A 24,042-nucleotide genomic window follows, 5' to 3' on the forward strand; every position below is an offset into this window, starting at 1 on the left:
AATACAAATTATGGGGAATTGAAATAAAATATTTGCAGACTGTCAATTTTTTCACTCCGATAATGTGAAATATTTAAAATGGAACCATCTCTCTGCTCATGAAATTTTTAGAAATGCCTTGTTTCATCCTCGGTTTAATATCTAAAAGGTTTAATATGCTTATTATCAACAGAGTTCTCAAATATTTCCCCCTGGAAAAAAATCTAGTTTTCAACTGTGTAATATTAAGAAAAAAAGAAATTGTTTGTTGTTAAACTCATTATTAAAAATTTTGTGCTCACATTTCAGAATGTCTTGTATTTCCAGCCTGTGATACCATAGCTGCAAGGTTTACTCCATTGATGGCAGCCTAGCTATGAGTTATGATTTTTTTAACCTCTATTGGTTAAAAATTATATCCCTAGGTTATTGCACTTTACGAGACTTACATGATAAATCCTTATAAAGCTGTACTCAAAAAATATTTCATTCATTTGATTCTTTCAGAACAAAGGGAAATAAAGTTGTTAAATTATAGGTGTGCAGGAGATAAAAATTAAGATTCAAAGTATTTTATTATGAAAAATACTAACCATGATAGATGATATATTAAAAAAAATAGGAAATAAATCTGGGTACTGTTGGAAATATCCCTATTGATAAAATTATATGGGTTGCTTACCAAGAAACTGCTTGTAAATCAGTGGTAGATTAATGGATTGGAATATATCTTCTATCTTCTCTACTATAATTTCAGCATGCACAGTATCATATTATCCAGCATTGTAGTTATTACTATTATCAAAGTAGTATCACCTTCTCAAATGAAATGATCAGTTTTAGTTTTGAAGTGAGGAAGATAGGTAATGAAAGACTGGGAACAATATTACTTAGTCAGGAGTGGATTTGAAAATCCTTAGAAAATGGCTTTTTGTGGATATGTCCAAAATTTGAGAGTGTTAAAGGTTGTTAAAAGCATATGTAATGTAATTTAAGGACATGACTGCTATTTCTTTATTTATTACTAGACTCATTGATTTGATTGGTCCACTTCATTCTTTCTGCCATGTGAGTTCATTTCCAGTCTTAGCTACTAAGAAGGAGTAATGTGTAATTTAGTAATAAGGTATTTCTCTGGCAATACATAAATCACAGAGTTTTCTCCCATTATTTGGGTTATATTTTGTGAAGTTTTGACAGTGTAGTTTGAATATAGTTTGAAACATATCTTTATATGTTTCATCTGTGTATGTGGATATAAAAATATATATGTATAAAGCTATTTAAGTAATACTTCTGAATTACCTAAAATTCATACTATTCTCAAATGTCCATTTGAGCATAAATTATGTTATCTTCTCTGTGCATCATTTAATTGTCTGTCATGAAATAATTTGAAATTCATGTAATATTACTATGCTTTAATGGTCTTGTATAGTGTACAAGTGTCTCAGTTGCTTCTCTGTGTCAGAAGTCATTTTACGCCAAATTAGCTGTGGTTATTTCTCTGTCTGGCAATAGTTCCTTCCAGATTACTATTTTCATCAATAATAACACATTGGTTTTATTGGTTTTCCATCTTGCCTTTCCTGCAGTCTCTCCATCCTACAATCTGTACTTGCCTAATTTCCCTTTTTATTTGTATGAAGCTCAGCTTTAGAAATTATTTCTCTGTTAGTTATACAAGCATTGATTTGAAAATGGTGTCACCTCTTTGTGAAATTATTTGGTTTACTTCTAATGCGTGTCTTTCATGAAGAGAAAATCCCAAAATCCAACTCCCAGAACTAATCCATAATATACACATTTATGTTCATGGTCTTCTCACACACTTTTTTCTTTCTTTTTGATGATGAGGAAGATAAAAATTAATTCTCCTTTACTGCAGGTGAAGTGCATGGCAGTTACTATTGAGAAACTGATATGCAGTTGTACAGGCAGATGCCAGTGCACTCCCTTTGAAATCCTTTTAAGCCTGAAATATGGTTGTATTCTAACTGGCACACGATGCAAACTTCAGTTCTTTGGATTAGATCTTGTTGTCTGTTGTACTAAGAAGGTGACCATCATACTGTGGTTTTTTTTCCTTTTATTCTTCATACAAAACTGAAGTACTTCCCATCTTTTTCTTTTTGAAGACAATTTTGTCTTCTCCTTTCCATTTTATAACTGTTTCTTCTCATTTTTAATGGGTTCTGGATTCTTGTCTGCCTTTTCCCTCTCTTCTACTCTAAGCCTTCATTTTCTATTGGTTTTGTTTGTTTGTTTGTTTTTCCCTTTCTTTTAGCATGTAGTTTATGGTTATCTTTACTGTGCTATACTAAGGATTCTGGATTCCTCAGACCTCAGACCTCTTCTTCCTTCTGGAGTCAATATGCCCCTCTGCTTTTCTCTCACAAGCATGGGATTTTTAACTTTAGTCATCTTATTCACAGCTTGTCCTTCTGATCCTCTGGTTTAGCAAACATCTGCATATCTTCAGCTGTCTTTCCTCTGTCTTGCTTTATCACATTTAGGATTTTATTATTTTCTCTAAGAGTATCACTAGCAATTTTTCATATCCCTGTTGGGTACTATTTCATAAATAAGTAACTTTTGTCATATTTCTGATTAAGATAATAGACATTTTGTAGCCTTGGCATTCTGTCGTCTTCAGATTCCCCCTGGAGCCCCCTCTTGCTTCATGCCTTCTCTTTTGGATTTAGGTTATTTTACTGGATATAAGTCCTTGAAAATAGATATCAACAATTTTAAAATTATAATATTTTCCACCTTTTTCTATACAAATATTCATCAGTTTTAATTTATTAGGATAATTTTCAATGGAAAAAAAATGTACTAGGACAAATCCCTGAACATTACTTAGTGGATATGTTTACATGGATTTACACTGAATTCTGGGTTAGTTGAATGAAATATGATAAGCAATGTATGTGTTTAAATGCTTTTGTGCTTAAAGTATCTGTTTCTGAGCAGGACTTGTAAGTTCAGTCAGGACATTTCACTGAGACCATTACTTGCCCTTGCTATTGGAGCTACCCCTGCCTGTCACATCTCCTTCAAGTGAATGCTCAGTTTTTCTGCAAAAACAGTTAGCCTAGGACTTTTCCATTAATCAACATGATAATATTGGTGATTTCTAATGAATATGGTCACACATCTCATTTCAAGTCAACTTTCAGCTTACAAGTTGTTCATTTAAATGATTTCAGTTTTTACAGTTAGACATGCAATTCTTTAAAACAATTTTCTCTGTAATTGTTTGTTCTGTAGAATTTCCTAGTAAGCTGTTTTTAAATTTTTCACCTATTCCTGTGAAAGATTCTGTGTCCTTGGTATACATTAATTTTCAGTAGTATTTGAAATCATTCAGGCCCATTCAGGTCAGCACCTTACTTAATGTTGTTGAGAAAAAATACATAGTTGCTGACTAGGGAAAGAGTGAGAAAGGTGGGAAAAAGCCAAATCTAGACCTTGGCTTTCTCAGTTGGCAGCTGAAAATCAAAAGCAAACTTGGGTAGCTCAGCATGATGAGTACGGCAAGTGACAGACTGTTCAGAGCTGAGGAAAAGACGATAATGAAATCTTAAATTAGAAGATCTTCCAAAACAACCTGACAACATAGTTCAAAACAAATTAAAAAAAAAATAAAAGTCCATAGAGATTGGAAAATACAAATTAAAAATAAAGATGTAAGAAGGTATAGCATAGGGGCTTATTGAGCTGGGGGGTGCTAGGAGATGTTGATTTAGTATTTCCTAGTAATTTTTCTTCTGGGGATGAGAGGAGACTTAGTTCTTTGGACTGTTATTTTGCTTTATTTGAGATAAAACTCTCAGGAGTCATTACTTTACTGTGCGTCTGATTTAAGTTTCTGCACAGTCAGCCTGGACATACCAAATAATTATTTTGTGCATTCCTTCAGCATCATTTAGTTGAAACCAAATAGGAGTGCTCAATTACCTGAACAGTATACCGAATATCAAATACTGTTGGTTTCATTCCTAGTTTGCCAGGACTCTACATAACATCATGGAATCATAAAATCACAGAATCTGCTGAGTTGGAAAGAACCCAAAAGCATCATAGAGTCCAATCTTTATCCCTGCAAAGGACCATCCCCAAGAGTCATACCAAGTGCCCAAGAGAATCATCCAAGTGCTTCTTGAACTCTCTCAGCCTTGGTGTTGTGACCACTTCCCTGGGGAGCTGTTCCAGTGCCCAACCCCCCTCTGGGTGAAGAACCTTTTTCTAATATCCAACCTAAACCTCCCCTGACGCAGCTTCAGACCATTCCCTCGGGTCCTGTCACTGGTCACCAGAGAGATCAGTGTCTACCCCTCCTCTTCCCCTCACAAGGAAGTTTTAGACTGCAATGAGGTCTTCCCTCACTCTCCTTAAGGATCATCTAGTTGCAAACAGCCTGCCATGACCAGGGACACCTTTCTCTTGACCAAATTGCGAGAACTCTGTCCAATCTGTCCTCCGAGGATGGGGCATCCACAGCTTTTCTGGGCAACCTTTCCCAGTACATCACTACCCTCATGGTAAAGAATCTAAACATGTCTATTTATGACTCTCAGGTTTACTTTCTGTCATTCAGAGGAACTAAGTTTTTACCTTCTGCTTCTCTTGGTGAAGGTGTTCCAACACTGATATGTCAATATCAGTATCATACACATTTAATGTAGAAATGACATAACAATGAATCAGACCCAAGAGATACAGTGCAGCGGTCTCCATGACTGATATTTCTGATACTGCAAAACTGAAATATGACCTCTAAAAGGATTGTGTTGTCTGTGAAATACTGTCTGTGGTACTGCCTGTGACAGTCTTGCATCACTCTGTGACAACTGAGTTCTGGAGTAACATCATCAATGCATTAGAAGGTTATGATATCTGTCACTGGTAGTTGTAAGGTACCACTAGATTTTTAGAGAAATTACTGAACATTTATTTTATTATCTAATAAGTAGAGTTAATCTCAGTACTTAAACAATAGCTTTCATTAAAATTTGTATTACCAACACAGTTTAGAGTAGTATGTTTATAGACATCAAGAAAGCAGATAAAACAAGCAGTAGTAAAACCACAATCCTGCAAATCTTATTTTGTCTTCAAATCTTATTTTGTCACTGTATCACACTAAATCTCTGAGGTTGTTGCATATCTTGCAAGACTTTTAGTGTATCTTTACTGATTTTTCAGCTTTCTGCCTTCTTACACAGTATGTGGCTTGATCTGAATTTGCATTTTGACAGTATTTTGCTCAGCAGTAATTGCAGGTCAAGACAATAGTTTATTTTAACATGTCCTCAACCTAGATACAACACAAAATCTGATTTTTTAAGGGAAGCTAAAGATGTAGATATAGTGAAATTATTAACTAGCTCAAACTCACTTTAGCTTGTTGAAGTCAGTGTTTCACCTGAAGCATCTAAGTAATGAAAAAAGGATGCTAATATTTTAGTATAATTTTTACATATTATCTATTTTTCCTATGAATATATTATATACTAAGAACCATAAGACAGTCACATTATTAGTTCAAAGCATATGAAAAATAAAACTAAAAGTACTAAATAGTATTAAATTAACACATTGCAGTTAAATGTTAGATGCATTGTGCTAGTAAAATAATAGGGAAATCAAGTGATTCCCTGATCACAACTTATATGTGAGAAGGAATTGTGTCCTGGGGAATCCATTTGTTCCATTTGAATGTAATTGTGTGGACAGTGAATAAATGAGATTTCATTGAAGGATGCCTGCTCTATATTTAGAAGAAATCAGCTGAGAGGTATAGAGTGTCCTGACTTAATTATTTCTTTATTGACTTTAAATTTCATTTAGTGCAGTTCTCACCAGCATGAGAAATTTACATTACCTAACCAGGAAAATCTTTCTGCTTTGCAAATCTTAATGCAATGTCAAAACCATGTTTTGACATGTAGAGTGGATAGGTATAACATTTATTGTTAGATCAACAAATATTGATGGTTGTTGATTTTAATCCTAGGGATTGTATCTGAAATGCTAATTTTTTTTTTTTAATTTTTTTTTTTTTGTTCACATGTAGGAAAAAAGGGTATGATATTTGATGATGAAATAGAGTCAGCCCAAATACTTGAGCAAATGTGCTTGCCAGGGGAAGGGGATATGGTATTTATCACTTTGCTTTTACAATGTTGTCAAGTTTAATGAATAGGAGCTCTTGTTTTTGCTGGGATCTGTCATGCTTTTGTTCTTTAGACAATAACTTTAAGAAAAAATTCTTGTAATTATTAACTTAAAGACAAAGTATTTGATATAATTGTACATAAAAGTGCCTGTTTGTGGCATATTTCTCATTTCATCAACCTTAATGCATTTTCCCCTCTTATCCACTTTCTGTATTTATCTCAGTATTTGTGCTGATTTCAGCCTGTTCTCTGTGTTATGGTTTTTGAAAAAGGAAAAAAAAATGGGAAAAGTAATGGTAGATGTTAGAAGTGGGAAAGTTTTTCCCAGTTTATTGACATTATTTTTCTGATTTTTTTTAGACTTGACTCTCTTTATTAGTCCTTGAGAAATGTGAATCTCATTTATGTCTACCCTGAACAATCTCCATGACGCTGAGGATTCACTGTCCATCTCTTGTTTATTTTTAAAATAATAGTGGTTGTCACTTATCTTGTAAAAGCCTGCCATGAAGTTGAAAAGTTATTGACATTAGATAACATGTGTTCTTAGATTAAATGCTTTTAATATGGGAATTAATTACTTGTTAAAGAATTTGGTTAATGCAGAAGGTATCCAGATTGTCTCCATCAACTTGGATACTGAGTTATGTGGGGAGTACCATGCTGACAGATTGCAAGGCTGACTGTGGTAGAAGTCTTGATCACCAGCAAAAGATCTTTTTGCACTGTTTTTTAGGTGGGTTTTTTTGTTGTTTTGTTTTTCTGTTTGGTTGTTGGTTTTATTTGAAGATGAGCTTAGAAAAGCGTGTCTACTCTTTTAGACAGTGTGTGCTGTAAATGGATGTCTGATGCCGTGCTGGTCTAATAGGAAGTCATAGGATAATAGCCTCTTGCCACTGGCTTAAGTGAAAGGTGAAATGGAAACATTTATTTTCCGGATGAGACATTGATTTAGTAACAGCTTTCTATTACTGCAAATTACTGATATAGAAGTTAGCATTTCACCCTCTTTGAAGTAGCCTGGTGTGTTCAGAATGAGTTACACACTCCAGCAGCTAAAAGCTGTTTGACTCCAATAACAGGCTTTTTATCCAAACTATGGACCACACTTACAGGGAATATAAGAACACAGTTATTATTGTTGAATAGTGTGCTTCTGCCTTTTTTTTATTTTGTTTTGTTTTGCTTTGTTTTTTCTCTCTTTTTCTTTTCTTTGTTTTGCAGGGAACAGACACTGTCTGGAAATGTTAAGAGAAGAGAACTATTTCCATACGGTTTTCCAGTACACCTTAATCTCATGTCCAGTTATTATTGGTTACTTTATAAAGAGTTTTGTTTAGCAAAACTTTATTCCTTCATTTTAGATATGATAAAATATATTTTTTCTTTCTTTTACGATATTCATTTTAAGGTGTTTTCTGCAATCCTTTCCCTATGGAGTGATACTATTCTGTAGAAACTGAGAAAGGGGGAGAGCAATGTCAAAATGGGATTGTTCTTCAGAGTCTGGTAACTTCCGAGAGTGTCTTGGATTGCCTGAAACAACTGTACTGAAATGTGGTAAAATGCACAGTGCATAAATAAATATAAAATAACTGGATCTGAAATTCTAAGAAATATAAGAAAAATAATGTAGCATATGTTTCTTCCATTTAATATTATAATATTATATTATTTAATATTATATGATAATGTAAATAATATTATTATATTATATAATTTCATATTATATATATATTGCTTTCATATAAACCAGCAAGGAACTTCTCTAGTTCATGTGACCTCCAAGAAATTCTTTTCACATTTTATTCAGCTTTGGAATACTGTACTTTAACATCACCATCAGGGAAACAGGAGGCTAAAAGATACAGTAACAGGATTGTGATTGTAGCAGAAGCAGAGACAAAATAAATCACAGACAACAAAGGCATCATATAAACCTTAACATCTTGTGCTGGTAATCAGCCTTTGTCACATCCAGCTCGAAGTTAGAGCAGAATTCATTCACATACATAAAGTAAGAAAATAGGGATGGGAGCTGAAGGGGTGGTGTTTTTTTGTTTGCTTGCTTAATTCCTAAACCAGTGTAGATTCTTGATGTAGAAGATAACATGGTACCATTAACTTTTGGTTTATTTAATCTTGAAAAATGGGAGACACTTTTTTTTTTTCCCCTACTCAAAGCACATGTAAATCCCTTTAGGCTAACTTAACACAGAGCTCTGAGAGGCTCAAGATTCACTTACTCCTTATGACAATGGCAGGGAGATTTTCTGGGGTGCATATGCTTTTTGAGAAATTAGCTAATGATTTATCTGGCTCTTTCCTAAATATATATCTATATATCTTATATAGAGAAAATAGCAAGACTTTTGGAGAATTTACCTTCTATGCTGGATTTCAGATTTTTGATGTCATAGCTACTCAGGTTGGAAATATTTAACTTTCACAATTTTCTATTCTAATCATTCCCCGATACCATTCCTTGAATACATTTTCATAATGCATTTTGCTGAAACACCATGAACTTCTGTAGAACTACATAAATTAATGATAATCAGAGAATTAAAATTCTATGCAGTACACAAGTCAAACTTGTTGGTGCTCTTTTTAAAGAACTAGTTTACATAAATTTATTCAAAAGTGCAGTTGCATGCATTTTTATATGTTAATTATTTTATATTTTTGTGTAGCATTTAAAAGAATAAGACAAATATGAGACTTTAAAAAAAAAAAACTGAATTGAGTTTTTTTGCTTGGAAACATAGTGTGCTTTTACCCTTTCTAAAGGAGTGTTTGTGGCTAACACTGTCAGAAATTTTATGCACCCACAAAAATATGTGGGGAAATTGCATCCTTCAAAATGAAAAGCACACAGTCAATCTCCCAGACACTTAGCAATGCATCAGAAAACCTTCTTCAAATGCACTTCAAGAGTATGGATTTGTCTCTGCTTCATAAATTAGTAATGGGATTCGAAGTATCAGAAGTCTGTTTTCATCGAGTGGCAGGTTTTGAAGGACTTCTTTCCTAGTGTTTTTTTTTCAAACCTGGTCTGACAAAACCTCTTTTCATCTCTGAGCTATTGGTGTCTGATATTTCTCCCCTAGAAGGACAGGAAAAGATCCAGAATCTGGTTTTGGGTAATATATAAAATCCACTAAGAGATGATTCATTCCTGCATTCGCTGCTTCTGTGCTCTCACTTCTCAGTACCTCCAAGTGCAATCCTACATTCTATCTAGGAAGATTGAATTTTTTTTTTTTCCATTTAGCTGCCAGAAAATATTTTTTTAATTGCATGGCAATAAAAAGACAATTCCTCACAGAAAAACAAAGGAATCAAAGAATCAAATACTAGCTCTTCTTTTCACAGTATAAGGGTCCTCAACAAGTATCATAAACTTTTTTCTTTGATACATGAAAAAAATGTACTAAAATTCTATTTTAAAAGAGAAAAGAAAAAAAAAAAACCTTCTTGATTTGCAAGAACATGTTTGTAAAGTTAATGATAAATGTATTAGTCAAGTTCTCTTAGAAGCCCTGATTAACTGGTAATTTATCTATCCATATCCCTTTCATGTCACCATAAAAGACTACTTCTGTAATGGTCTCTTTCTACTCATTCTTTTGAAATATCATAGAGCACTCATTAAATATTGAAACAAAACTTGAACAATCTTTCTAAGGCAGCGCAGAGTTAGAAGTTCCCTCTAGCAATATATTCATATTTCAGAAAAGTTACACCCTGATCCGGGGCAGCTTTAAATCACATAATGCAGCAATGATTTAAGTAGATTTATCACTTTACCTATATCCTACCCTCATATGGTAATACTCTATGCAGGCTTTTATATATCAGTTGAGGAATATTGTACATCATGAAGACAAGATTCAGGTTTCTGTTGATATTTAGACCTCTAAATCCTTCAAAGGAAAGCTTCTTGTATATTGGGGGTGGGTTGGAACACAACATTTAAAAATCTCTGTACTTATGTATTTCAGAGAAAATTCAGTTTTCCAGTGCCATAGGCTGTTTCCTCCCTGATGATTATATGGTGTGTTAATTCAGTTTCAGTCTATTATTGATTACTGGACACTAACATCATGTTTTTGAAATACCCAATTTATATGGAGTGCTCCTTAGGAATAATGATGCTTATTTTCTCAAAATGAAAGAAGAGATTACTTTTAAATTATGCCGTTTCAGCAGATTCAAAAACACTTAATGTTGATCAAAACAGTTTGTATCATAAATCCATTTCCAGGAACTGAATGGGAATGTAGATGTTATTGAGAGGATGATTGGTCTCAGTGATTTCATTTTCATTGAGATGATGCTTGGGATGATTATGCCAAAAGCCCTGCAATAACAGATAAAATCCAAAACCGAATCATGATACAACTAAGGGTAGATACAAGAAGAAAAATGTGCCACAATTGGGCATCCTAAAAAACTTATGTCTTGCACAATATGTGCAAACCCTTAAAAAAAATCAAGTTAAAATTTTTTAAATAAATCAGAATTCAAACTACCATTTTCCAATTTTTGTAATCCTAGGAAAATTCCTTGTTCCTACCCTAAACCACTTAATGTGGTGGTTTTAGTAGTAGTAACGCTATTTCTACATCTTCTGAAGTTCAGAGCATTTGAATGGGTTTCAGGATATTTGGGGTGTTTACTTCGATACAGCTGCTCTCCTCAAGTTGAGTTCTTTGATTTCTGAGTTTTCAGATCATTGGGCTGGATTACTGAAATGGTCCTGTGCAGGATGAGCTGGGATGAAATGTAGTAGCCCAATGCCTTAGCTAATGGGGGTCAGGCTCTACCTGTTTCACACACCTTTTTTATTTCTGACTCTATGAATGCCTACTGCTGTTGAGATGTATGTTGAACTCCTGTTTACTAGCCCTTTGGTTTCTTTTTTGTTTGGTTGGTTGGTTCTGGTTGTTCTTTTTGTTTTGTTTTGTTTTGTTTTGGGGTTTGTGTGTGCTTGTGTGTAATCCCTATGGATGTACTCAACATCTTTTTTTCTTGTACAAGCATCATCTTTCAACATCAATGGCTGTGTAAGCTCTCCTGTCTCATGTGCAGTGACAATAGTACTGAAGTGCATCTGGACCTTTCTGCTTCTGATGTTTTAAACTGTCAGAAGGTGCAACTTCTAAGGAATTTTCAGTTAGATATAATCCTGTTTCTAGTACCCGTGTTCTTGAGGTTATCTGTTTCTCTCCACAGGTCTTTCAGATCAGGACTCTTCATTGACAGGGTTTTTTGATTTTATGTCATTAGTGTAAACCCATAAAAATACTTAAATGGTGCTTAAAACTGATCATTGTCAAACTTCAGTTGTAATATTTTCTTAACCCCGTATTCACTTTACCAGTATAGCTTCGTGATTAGTCATTATCCAATCTATATGTATTGTATCCATATTCACACTTCAACTAATGATTGTTTCATGTAAATAATTTTGGATGTTTTGCTGGCAACTAGATGGATGATTTGAATTACATTCTTCCTCCACATTCCCCTACCGTCAAATAAATAAATATATAGAATTAATTTATTAATCTGGTATTTTATATCTTATTTTCCCTTCATCTTTCTGTTTTTCCTCTTTCAGTGTTTATTCTAAAAGCATACATTATAGGTCTCTTGGTTACTTGAGTAATTTCTTCCTCCTGTTTCTTCACAGAGTATATGTCCTGTATTTATATAACGCTATGGTCCTATTTTATAGAAATCCTTCCTGCAAATTCACAATCCCTTTCTTTCAGAATTCAGTGATAGAGATTACCCATTCCCTTGGTTGTTATGCAGTAAGCTTTTACTTCTTGTGTTTTCTGTTTCTGTGTCCTCATTTACAGCAGTTTAGAATCTGTATCAGTGTGTTTCTGAAAAGGAAAAACAACAAAAAAGAAATTGCTGTTGGAAAAAGGGCTACTAGTAGAAAAGAAAACTTCACTTGTATTTACCAGCTTTTATTTTTACTTTGACTTAATAGCCTTTGGCACAATGATCAGGCTCAAATCTTTTCCTCCCTATGCCAAGCAACTGCATTCTTTGTTCTCCCTTTAGGGAGCCCTGAGAGGTCTCCATCCACACTTCCAAATAAGGGTAACACCACTGAAATGCATTTGAAAGAAGGCAGGCTATGGTTAGAATATCAAATCCAGCTACTGAATGGAGCTGTCTGAATGCATGCTCTTCACTATAAAATTAAGGTAATCTACCTTTTGCAGGAAGCACTAAAGCACCATTGCATTCACCATAGGGAAAAATATATATAGGATATTGTGGTGGTTTTAATCTAGGCCTTCCCTGGTTACCAGTTTGTAACCAAGGAAGGGGCAGTGTTCCCAGTATTCCATACGATTTTTACGTAAATCGTGGTATAAATAGGAAGGGAGGAGCGGCCTTCATTCTTCTTCTCTTCCGCCAGAGTTCGGGAACAGTGGGTCCCTGCGTTGGTCTCACTTATCTAAGGCTGAGACCTGCAGCATCCACTGACCTGCCACGTGGAGGCTTGGGGAGTGCTGGCCTTGTGTGTGTCAGTCTTGTTTCTTTCTAAGGGATGTGGTGAAATTTGTTTTACTAGTTATTTTACTAGTTCTCAGGTTTGATTGCGCATATCTATTCGGTGTCCCTTTTTGTTTCCTTTTGTCCCTTTTTCCCCTTTCCCTATCCCTTCGGGGGGTTTTTGGATTCCCTGTGCTGTGTACATAGCATCTTAACTGTAATATACATAAAATATATTTTTTATATAACTAGCTTGATTTTTTTGGGTTCTTCAATTTGCATAGTTTTTTTTCTTTGCCCTGGGGGAAATAGAAAGGGGGGAAGAGAGGGGCTGCTACTGGGGGGTTGGGCATTTGGCAGGGAGCCAAGTCCGAACCATCACAGATATTTAGTTAGGTATATATTGCAACTTACTTTCTGATAGCTTGTCTTTCCTAATGTGCTAACTAAGCATTGTGTTAAAGCATTAATTTGTACATGGAGAGGCATGGAGAAATTTGCATGTGTGCATTTCTCAAACAGTGTATTACCTAATATCATAGAAAGCTACATGTATACTTAAGCAATCGATAGCTTTGTTCTTTCTGCTTTCTGTACTCTAGTACCCAGAAGGGCACTGCATAATTGCAGTCTCTACTCTTTTTATTTTTTTTTCCTTATATCCCTTGATTTTTTTTGCTTATTTTTTTGGTTTTGTTTTTGTTAAAAAAACCAAACAAACAAAATTAAAAACCCCCACAAACAAACAAACAAACAAAAAACAACCAGAAAGCCAGCCATGCTTTAGATGGCACTGTCAGAGGACATGTTTGATAGTAAGCTTCACAGAAGAAAACAATATATCATCCTGAACTGTAAGCTGCTATCTGAAAGATGTTAATGAAAAGACTGATGGCTATTAATGGTTGACAGTGGTTCTCTTTAGGAGGTAGAATACATTCTCTTTCTCAGTAAGCAGAGGATTTGTCTTTCATTAGCTAGATTAGTGAAAACATCTAGTTTTGGGATACAATTTTGATCAGGTACAATATCACTGTACCAAACACCACACTGCATAAATAGTGGTGTTAGGTATTACAAAATTTCTTTAGCAAGAGTATATTTACTATTTTGTGTATTCCACTTGAATGAGATGCATTTCCATAAAATTTAAAAAATGAGAAAACCTGCTTGAATTTTCCTGAGGGCAGTATATTTCACTGTCCACTTAAAGTAATTGTTACTGGGATGGTTCATAAAACACTTAACTACTTTGCAGAAGAACCTCATCTGAAGCTATTGTTTAAATAGCTTTAAGTGTCAACCAGCCAGTAAATTTCTTCCTCTTATTTCTACATCACAGTCAATCTAATACTTTTATTACTATTAGGTCAATAATTATGGATCACTTAATCATTCAGCATAATTCTTTAGTGCTACTATAAATTAAGATACAAATTGATGATGGAGAGTTATTCTATTTTATTTTAATAATTTTTCTAGGAAACTAGAAGCAAGCACACATTTTTTTTTTCTGGAGATTAGGTGATTTTGATATTTAAAATGTGATATTTTATTATATCTGTGAGGTGGCAACTTAGATTTCTTGTTTCAAAAAACCAGTACATAAAACTTCCATAAGAAATGATGATATATGTAGAAATAATTCATGTGCTTTGCTGGAAGGGACAGAATGCACAATCAATTCCAGTTTCCTGTAGCTATAGCTCTGTCACCCATGCTGATCTCACCAAGGGGAGCAGGTTCAAACATCAATATCCTAAAAATCATCTATTCTTTTGACACTGTGAGATACAGGTGACAAAGTATATTCCAGTTGCCTTCCACTTTTAGTAAACTTAAAAACTACATAGAAAATGAATGTCTGTCACAGGAAAAAATGCAGGAGAGATTAAGAGCATTTTATTCCTACACTAGCAGTACATTTGCTAACTCAAAATGTGAAATGGAAAATGTCACCAATTTATTTTAAAAACTTGTTAGTGTCACACAGTACTGGAAGACTTCCAAAAAACAGTTCAAATCAGGGCAAATATATACCCTTAATATAGTTTCAGTTTGCTGAAATTTGTGGCTGGGGGGCTTCCTGATGAGGGTTAATGTCTTTGGGGTTTATATTCCAGATATTTTATTTTCTTTTTGCCTGTGACAACAGGTTTTTAAGGCCATATTAACTCAGTCTCTTCAGCATAGGATTAGTATTTTGCAAAGAAGTATATGTATTTTTTTTAACATGTTCCCATTTTCCAGTGTACTGCCCATAGGTTTTAAGGTGTCCTCCCCCCAGGATGAAAGAGTCCTCATTAAATCAATTTGTCATAAGATGAAATATATTTTATACCTCTTATCCTTACTGCTATATTTTCTTTTCTTTTTTTTTTCTTTGTTTGGTTGAGTTTGTTTAATGAGTCCAAGAGAAGTAGCAAAGAAATAAGAGATAAGAAACACCATGCAAACTTTTCCCAGTATCTTCTAAGTCATAATTCTCCTCACTGGTCTATTAATGTCTCATCCATACCCTCTTTCTTTGTATCCTGTTTAACACGGCAATTTTTCTATGGATAGTATCTCACCTTTATCTCCTTGTCTTCCTCTTGCAATACAAAGTGTATTATTAAGCTGATTCAGTGTTTATTCTTTAGTCTTTAAGTTTTCAGTTTAGCTGTCTCCCTCAATCCCATTTTGTTTTGTTTTGTTTATTTTGTGATTTTAAAATAAATAATTCTTCTGTGGTCATTCCCTCAAAAGTCATTCTTATAAGCAGCAATACCTACTATCTACAGGTCCCTTAGGAGAGGAGGTGGAGAGGCAGATCTGATCTCTGCTCTCTGGTATCCAGTGATAGGACATGTGGGAATACTTCAGGGGAGGTTCAGACTGGGAGTTAGGAAGGACATTTCTTTACCAAGAGAACTGTCAAACACTGGGACAGGCTTTCTAGAGAGGTGCTCAATGCCCCAAGCCAGTCAAGTGTTTAAGGGACTTTTGGACAATGCCCTTAATGACATGTTTTAACATTTGGTCAGCCCTGAAGTAATAAGGTTGTCAGTCATCAGTCCTGCTAGACATACTGGATGGTCATTGTAGCTGCCTTCCAACTGAAGTATTCTATTCTATTCTATTCTATTCTATTCTATTCTATTCTATTCTATTCTATTCTATTCTATTCTATTCTGTTCTATTCTACTCTACTCTACTCTACTCTACTCTACTCTACTCTACTCTACTCTACTCTACTCTACTCTACCCCACCCTACTCTACTCTACTCTATTCCAATGTCGCAAGATGGAAAAAAACAATCTTTCTTTCAGAGCATTTTTCTGGAGCTCAAGTTGGGAGACACCTTCCTCTTTTCCTTCCAGTTCTGCCTTGCTTAGCAGATGATATGATGTCTAACTGTGACAAACAGTCCATCACATAAGTCTAAAATCACTTTTTTTTTTTTTGATGTAGGGGTGTTTTGGTTTTTTTGTTGTTATTGTTAATGTTTTTGTGGGGTTTTTTTTGTTTGTTTGTTTTTTTGTTTTTTTTTTTTTTTTTTAATGACCACAAGGAAATCTACCTTCTGATTGAAAATATCTGAATCTTTTCATCTGTTGTAGGGCTTTTTTAGGAGGGAGGGAAATATGTATGTCCCATGACAGTGAAATTTTCACCCTTTTCTGTTTCTTTATTCACTCTCCAAATAAAAATGTGAGATTAAGTTTTAAAGGCACCAGTAATTCCTTTTGAGTTGGTTTTTTGGTTTTGGTTTTTGTTTTGTTTTGTTTGTTTGAGTTTTTTTGTGTATCATATCAACTATCAATATTTTCACCCAGCAGATTGCAAAAATAAATAAACATTTTGATTTTTTTGATTAAGGTGGAATGTTGCTACATTATAACTTTATATTCTTCTGTTCTAGTCATAATTTTAATTACATTTGATCCTCTCCATATTCAATTACTTATCCTCTACAGAGAGCTCTACTTCTTCCAGGATTTGTTCAAAGTACTGTAGTTATGACACACTCAAACATTTTCTTCCCTTGTAGCCAAAGCAAAATTCCTGTGGTCATGGCACAACTGATGTGTTGACTATAATACTGTTCTGTTTGATGCTCTGAGATTTCTCTTTAACATTGCTGCATTTATCTCATTTCCTTCTCTGTGTTTTTGCAAGAAGGGTGGAGGTTGTACAAGTGTCTCACCTCTGTTCCCTTTTAGCTGAAAAATTGTACCAGCTTTGACCCTCCTCTCCTCACCAACTCTTTGGAAACTCTTGAGAATTTTACTCATGCATGTTTTTTGTGGTTTTTGTGATCAGACATCACCAAACTGTGACAACTCAGTTTTCTGAGCCATTGTTTTTTAATCTGTGGACAAGAATATTCCCCTTTGAGAATTCCCTGAGCTTACATTTCTCTGAACATCTTTTGTCACCTGACGCTTGCTTCTGGTCCACACAAAGGAGGTTTAAGCTAAATTACTTATTCCAACATGAAAAACTATCAGTAACCTCTGCCTTGCTGTTGTTGGGATCTTCTCCAATGTTATATTTTTTAGTTCCCAGTAGACAATCAGATACCTGTCTGTGGAACTTAAGCCTATTTTCCTAAATGCTGTTTTCTAAAGACTTTTAGTGATGCCAGTGTGATTTTCCAGACTTCTGTTTTCCATTCTTTCAACTAAATATATATATAATCATCCTGACATCTCTCTCAAATATTGAAAGAAGTACTATCTTAGGCAGTCTCACAGGAATTATAGCATCATCCATCCCTTTTGAATTAGCTGCCCGTTTTTCTCCGGCTTCCATCATTTCCTGTTGCTTTTCCTTTGTATCTTTGAAGATAGCACATTGATACTGTTGCTTTTTTCACTTGCTGATGTTTCTCTACTTTGTTTTTGCAATTCCCTTCTTCCTCTGATTGCCAATGCATCACTTAGTTCTTTGATTTAGCTGCTCCAGTAAAAGTAATTTTATGTCCAGTCTCTTTCTTTCTTCCTTCCATCACACCCACCAATTCCTGCCTGACATGAATTGTTGCTCTTGCTGACATTTCGAGTCTTTGGGTTTTCTCAGCCAGGAGTTCTGCCTTCTGCACACATATATGCATAAAGGTTACACCTATGTAACTTTATCAGAAACAAATTCAGAAGAAAGCCACTTGAGTTTGAGTTTTCAGTGGTTGAAATGCTTATAATTTCTGTTACGGTCTCTGACACTGTCCCCTCTGAATGTGTGCAGTTGTTTTGAGAGGTGATGCCTTGTTTTATTTTCTCTACAGTGATGTGCACAGATTGTTTATGAAGAAAGAAAACTCTACATCCAGTAACTGGAAATGCATTGGCTTAGAGGCACCAGCAAATTAAATTTATGAAAGAACAGAAATTACCTTTTGTGCTTTAGTGGATATGTAACAATAATGACAGCCACATTGTAATAAATAACATACTTTGGTCTCTGTGAGTAAGCAGAAAATTGGGTCAAATAGCCTCTGGTGCTGGCTTCAGTGTAGAAATTAATGTTTTCAGGTTCCACTATAAATGGATCATTTGAGCCATACAGAGTGCTTACTAATATTTCAAATCAATGAAATTTACCTTCAAACATGATAACAGTGCTCCATTAGGAATAAAAGCAACTGAATATTTGTACAGTGGTCTATTTATCAACTTTCTTAGAACAAATAATAAAATAGAAAAGCATTATCTTCTTTTGATCCCATTAGGACAAGTCTTGATAATTTGAAAATGTTGATATCAAGTCCCGTTCCACCCTCCCCCCCCCCTTTTTTTTTTCTTTTTTCTAGTTTTGGTAAATTTCTGATTAAATTCAGAAAGAATGGTGATGAAGAAGTAGCTTCATTGTTATGTTCCCTTGGAAAAGTCCTGCTCCTGATATGTTTGTACAGGTACAGAATTTAGAACCTCCATTCCCACACCTAAACCTTTCATTATAGTATAAGGTCAGTTTAAGGAGCTGGAGAAGTACAAATAGGTGGACACTTTTGGGAACTTGGAGGGCTTTGGCAGCACATATAGTAAAAATTGGAACCATACAGAGAAGATTAGCATAGGCCCTGCTCTTACCATGGTCTAGTAGACAGAGTGGTATTAGGTCAGAGGGTGGACTTGCTGATCTCAGAGGTCTTTTCCAAACTATTTGATTCTGTGATTCTATGATTATTTGTGTGGGCAATTGTGTGTTTTAAGGCTTGGTTTTGGGAGCTTACAATAAAGGCACCAAGAGGAAAGTGTTTCACTGAGGTGAATGGAAGTAAAGTTGTGTGGAGACAAGATCCTGGAGAAGAGATTTGAATTCTAAGTTATTTCTGGAGAAATGATTCCTGACTCTCATGGAAAGTTTTGCTTTTGTAAAGGCTTTATAAGTAAGTAAAAAAAAAGTCAGTTGACCTACTTGTACCATAAAACATATGTGTGGCTTTGTTTTTGTGTGTGGCAAGGTGACACAATTACAACATTTTATGGTTTTTTTTTTTCCCTCTCATCAAAATCAGTAGGATAATTGGAAGACCAGACACTTTTTGGTGTAAGATTAGAAAGATATCATCCAAGAGTTCTATAAGAGACACTGACCAAAATCATCAGGATTTGGGATTTTTTAGGATTGTCCTTCTGATCATAATAATGACAAAATCAAGTGTTTAAATTCCTTTTAGCAGTAGAAATGCTATAATGTGGACAAAGGAAACAGAGGATCAAAATGTTGATTTCAATAAAAAAATGAGTATACCAATGAAAATGATGCAGAAGTAGAAAGCTGTTACTTTGAAGGGACCAATATGAAAAAAAATTCAGTAGAAGCAGACAAGAGAAGTAAAAGCTCTTTGCTAGAATAAGATTACTATAAAGTAGAGAGGAATAGAATATGACCTGTAAGTGAAAGATTGCTGCATGCATATGATCAATATGTAAACAAATGCCATGCAAACTGACCAAAAAATGAAGAGTTCTTGCAAGAATAAAGTTAATATGAAAATATGTACTATAAGAAAAATACAGATCATTGCATTGGAACGATCAGAACATATGATCATTTTTATAAAAATAAAGTTATTTTAGTGTACTTGTTTCTTTTATTATTATACTTTTAATTTAAGTTGCTCATTGAGATACCCTGTTATTTGCTCATCTTGTGGCAAAAATATTAGTTCTTTTTTCTTTCTTTAACAGCTTCTGCAAATTATTGCAAGTCACAGGAAGGTGCCAGGGAAGTGAAGGAACTATTTTGTTAGTTTTAAAGATATTTGTGTGCATCCTTGGATGGAGTAGTTCCAAATTCATATCCTCCACATCATCTCTTTCCAATGCCTTATACTTTCTTTTTTGTATGATTACTTCAGAAAGTCACATATGTCAGGTTCAAGAAATTCTGGACTATACTTCAAATCTGGTCTCTGTTTCTGAAGGTGGTAGATCCCATCTTCCATTTGTAGCAGTTTTTCTGCACTCATTCTCCCACCCCACCTCCCTCTTTCTTTTCTACATGGAGTGGTATCTGTATGACTTTCTGATAAGCTTATTTTCTTCTTCTTGCTCCTGAGTAATGGCAGATATGACAGGCCTACAGAATCAGAGAGGGAGATAAATGTCTCTTCTTTCCTTTGCACTAATAAAACCCATCAAATTCTGAATTCCAAGTTGATGGGCTCCAACAGACCAACAGAACATTCCATCAAATGTCCCTTCTCTCCTTGTTTCTGCTTAAAATGTTTAGCACATGGTTATTGACCAGCTCTGGCAGATCATTCACAACAATGAGGTTTTCTGTACATGTGCATAATGATGGCATTGAAGAATCACAGTATGGAAGATGCTGGAAGGGACCTGTGGAGACCATCTAGTCCAACCCCTTCTCAAAGCAGAGTCAACTAGAGAAGGTTGCTCAGAGCCATGCCAAGATGGGTTTTGAGTGTCTCCAAGGATGAAGGCACAGCTTTAGACTTAGAAATCTGTCATAGACAATTCTTTCAGTTTTTTTGTTTACAAATAATTTAATTATTTTGTCTTGAAAGAATGCACTGTTTAGTAGCACTGACTAGAGAGTAGGAAACACAAGAGAAAGCTTTCTGGGCCTTGTGTTTCAGTAGAGCTGAAGAAAGTAAAGATGTGCCACATTATTAAGGTCACAAGACAGTTTTGAGTAAAATTAACACTAGCCTTTTTATGAGCCTCCTATCTGCAGCTCCAGGTTTTGTAAGGATGTCCTAGAACTTTATTATTAGAAAATACAGAATAACTGTGTGTTTTTGGAGGGGGTTTGTTATCTGGACTTTTTGGAGCAATAACTGTAATGACAGTCTTTCCAAGAGATTTCTATCAGTTCTTTATGGCACTGGTAAGTAATTTATTTACTATGGGTGTTTCAAGCTCACTTCTCTGAAGGTTAGTTCGACTTCTTACTGAAAAATACTTCAAATATCACCTATAAGTGCAGATAGAGATATGGAAAAGGAAAAAAAATAGGGTAATACAATAAGTTCTGTTGAAATCTCAATAAGGGACTGATTGTCACAGAACTAAATTCGTCTTTTATCTCTGCAGATTAGAATTGTAATAGCACTGGGATTTCTTTGCTACTTGCTCAGATAAGTTACTTGATTTATGATCTCTCATGAAGGATCTATTAGCATTTTTCATGCATTCTGGTAGTTAAAATTTCAAAAGACAGAAATATAGCTCAAATATTTAATTTTGGAGCTTGGGGTTGTCTAAAAGTCACTAAATTGAACGATGAGGCAGATGACCATTGTCATTACATAGCAGTCTAAAGAAGAGCAAACCAGAGTTTCCTGCATTACAACTTTACCGTTTTAAATATACTCTGGAGGCCTAACAAATAATAATTAAAACCTAATAATGTAATATATGCTGACATAGGGGCTGAGCTGTAGGTAGTCAATTTTGCTATTCACCTCCAGTCTAGCATACCAGTATGCATTAATATCAGTGAAAGTAGGTTTCATCACTAAATTTGTATGTTTATGTTGCTGATGCATCTGCTGATTCAGTTTTTACTGGGAGATGCCACTGAAGAGTGCATCTTTTGTCTATTTAGGGCAATACAGTGCTAATTAAATCAATGAATACAGTCACTGCATGAAAGGGTGAATTATGTCCTAATTTCAAACCTAGAAAATTGTAAAAAGTATAATGGTAAGGCCTGCTATTTTTTCGCATTTTTTCAGAGACAACAAGCATTACAGATGGTTTATTTTATTTTTTTAATTTTTTTTTTTTTTTTTAATTTTATCTTTAATGCAGTTTGCTGGATACAAACACTGAAAGCTCTAGGCAGATGAAGCAAGATGATGAGCAAAATATTAATTGCTGGAATGGCTAATGAAAGCTAGAGTAAGGCCAAAGTGATATGCAACCTGAGGCAAAATTAAGTAACTGCTCATCTCAGCCTCTTCCTACTCCACTGTGAGAATTGTATTTCTTTGTCTGACCCATAGATTGAACTGAGTACATACTTCTTTTATGCATATATGATCTAAGTATATGTACACATGTATAACCATATATTTTCAAAATTATTTATATAATCCCAAAGACAATTAGTTATCTACAAATTATGTCTACATGCCTTTTAAATAATTTTTTTTTATGCCTTTGGTGATGGTTTATGGAAAATGGCACAAAATATATAATTTTCCAAAGCTTTCTCTATGTGCATATCTGCATCTTTTATTCCCTGTTTCTCTTCAGAATAATCAGTACTAATTTTCCAGGTAATTTCATGAAGCAATTTCTGTTTGTCTCATAAGCATTACTTTTGACATACTGTCTTGAAACATCTCAATTGTTTCCAATTATTGAGCTCCCCCTCAAAAAATCTTTTTTATTTTATAGTATCTCACTATATACCTGCAAAAAATACACCCTATTTCTGCACCAGGTAGATTCTTGCACCCCTTTTCCATGAGTTCTTCCATTTGTTGTCAATAAAGTTTCCTTCAGTTTCCAAAATTATTCCTTAGTTTGATCTGAATTCTCTGTCACAGATAACAGGGAATGGGAGGTCAGAGGTAGAGGGATGTTGAGTAGTTGCTTTTTTTGTTTAGTTTTCCAAAACCAAGAGGACTGCAGGTGATTGAAGATTATGGCAGACCTCTGCAATAGCCTCTGTCCTTCTTCTACTGCTGGTACAGTTCTTCCCTCAACCTCCTGCTCATGTTTGTCGTAATACTCATTGTAAAATTTTCAAGACATAAAAGATTTCTACCCATTTGATTAGATTGTACTTAACAAAATGAAATCATAATACATTAATAATTAACTAATTAATTGTGACAAATTGAATAGTAAAGCATTTGTCTATTCCCTTGCCTTAGGGGTTATTCTCTTCTCAGCAGATGATGGATAACTTATCTGCTTTTTTGGTTTGCTGTATGTTGTTGTGACGTGAGAACTGGATGACTTTGACAGCATTTTATGCTTTGCTGTGGCATAAGCTGTCAAGAAGGGGGACAAGGGGGAGATACTCAATGATTACTCAATAGGTTATCCACTTGAAATCTCATTTTGTGAGAAAAATTGTCTTTGGTTATGAAAAGAATTGTCTTTGGTGAGTTCTACAATGTTTCTTTAAATGTTGTCCCTGAAGTAAGTTTGTGGGAGTTTGTCATACAGAACATTTGTACCTTGTCATATTTTGGTTCTGTCTTGTAGATAGATAGCTGAAGGAATAAAATAATTTTTTGTTTCTGCAAAAAACAGATATGTCCTATTTAAAAAAAAAAAAAAAAAAAAAAAGTGAAATTCAATATTTTGTATTTCCTGACTTCAAACCAAATATTTTTAAAAATTATGCCAGTGATAGGAAGTCTGAAGATCTAAAATAAAATAGTACTTCATATATTTTCATCATAAAGTGAATTTTTTTCAACAGCTATACAAACATCAGTCGATGTTCCAATTGTTGGATTGATACTTTGAAAAAAATGCATTAAGTAATTTGTTTACATGTGACATTAGTTTCAGCTGTAAAACACTATCCAGATGTTGTGTCATAAACAATACAGAAACTATGTACGTCATAAAGCTGGTTCTGTGCCACGCTGCCAGATTGAAGAAATCATTCAAAAGACCTTCAAGACATTAAAGACTCTTAAATTTTTTTACTGAATCTGACACTGACATTAAGGATAAAAAATTGGTCATGCTCCATAGCTGAGGAATATGCTTAGTAAGATTGTGATATGCCAAAGATTTTCCTGAAAGTCAGTATTAAAATAAAAGTTAAAAGCAGGTATTGATCAAATTGATTTAGCACCAACACCTTCAATATTGGTACATCAGTTTCCATAAGCCAAAGTCCCAGCTCTGGTTTCTTTATTGTTGGTGA

At 34.5% G+C, this 24,042-nt stretch overlaps 1 protein-coding gene and 1 non-coding gene across 2 annotated transcripts in view; both read left to right on the forward strand.

Annotated features, from left to right (window-relative positions):
• Nucleotides 1–24,042, forward strand: part of CACNA2D1 (calcium voltage-gated channel auxiliary subunit alpha2delta 1) — a gene marked incomplete at its 5' end in the record, with an annotated part of 351,550 nt that overhangs the window by 193,001 nt on the left and 134,507 nt on the right. The gene's annotated exons all lie outside the window — the stretch shown is intronic.
• Nucleotides 18,693–18,755, forward strand: LOC114058726. Its single transcript, XR_003571530.1, has one exon. It is a non-coding gene; the product is annotated as a U6 spliceosomal RNA (small nuclear RNA).

The sequence above is a fragment of the Empidonax traillii genome, unplaced genomic scaffold, assembly GCF_003031625.1.
Source record: "Empidonax traillii isolate 1590-97213 ecotype Southwest subspecies unplaced genomic scaffold, ASM303162v1 scaffold185:size1678824, whole genome shotgun sequence".
NCBI lineage: Eukaryota > Metazoa > Chordata > Aves > Passeriformes > Tyrannidae > Empidonax > Empidonax traillii.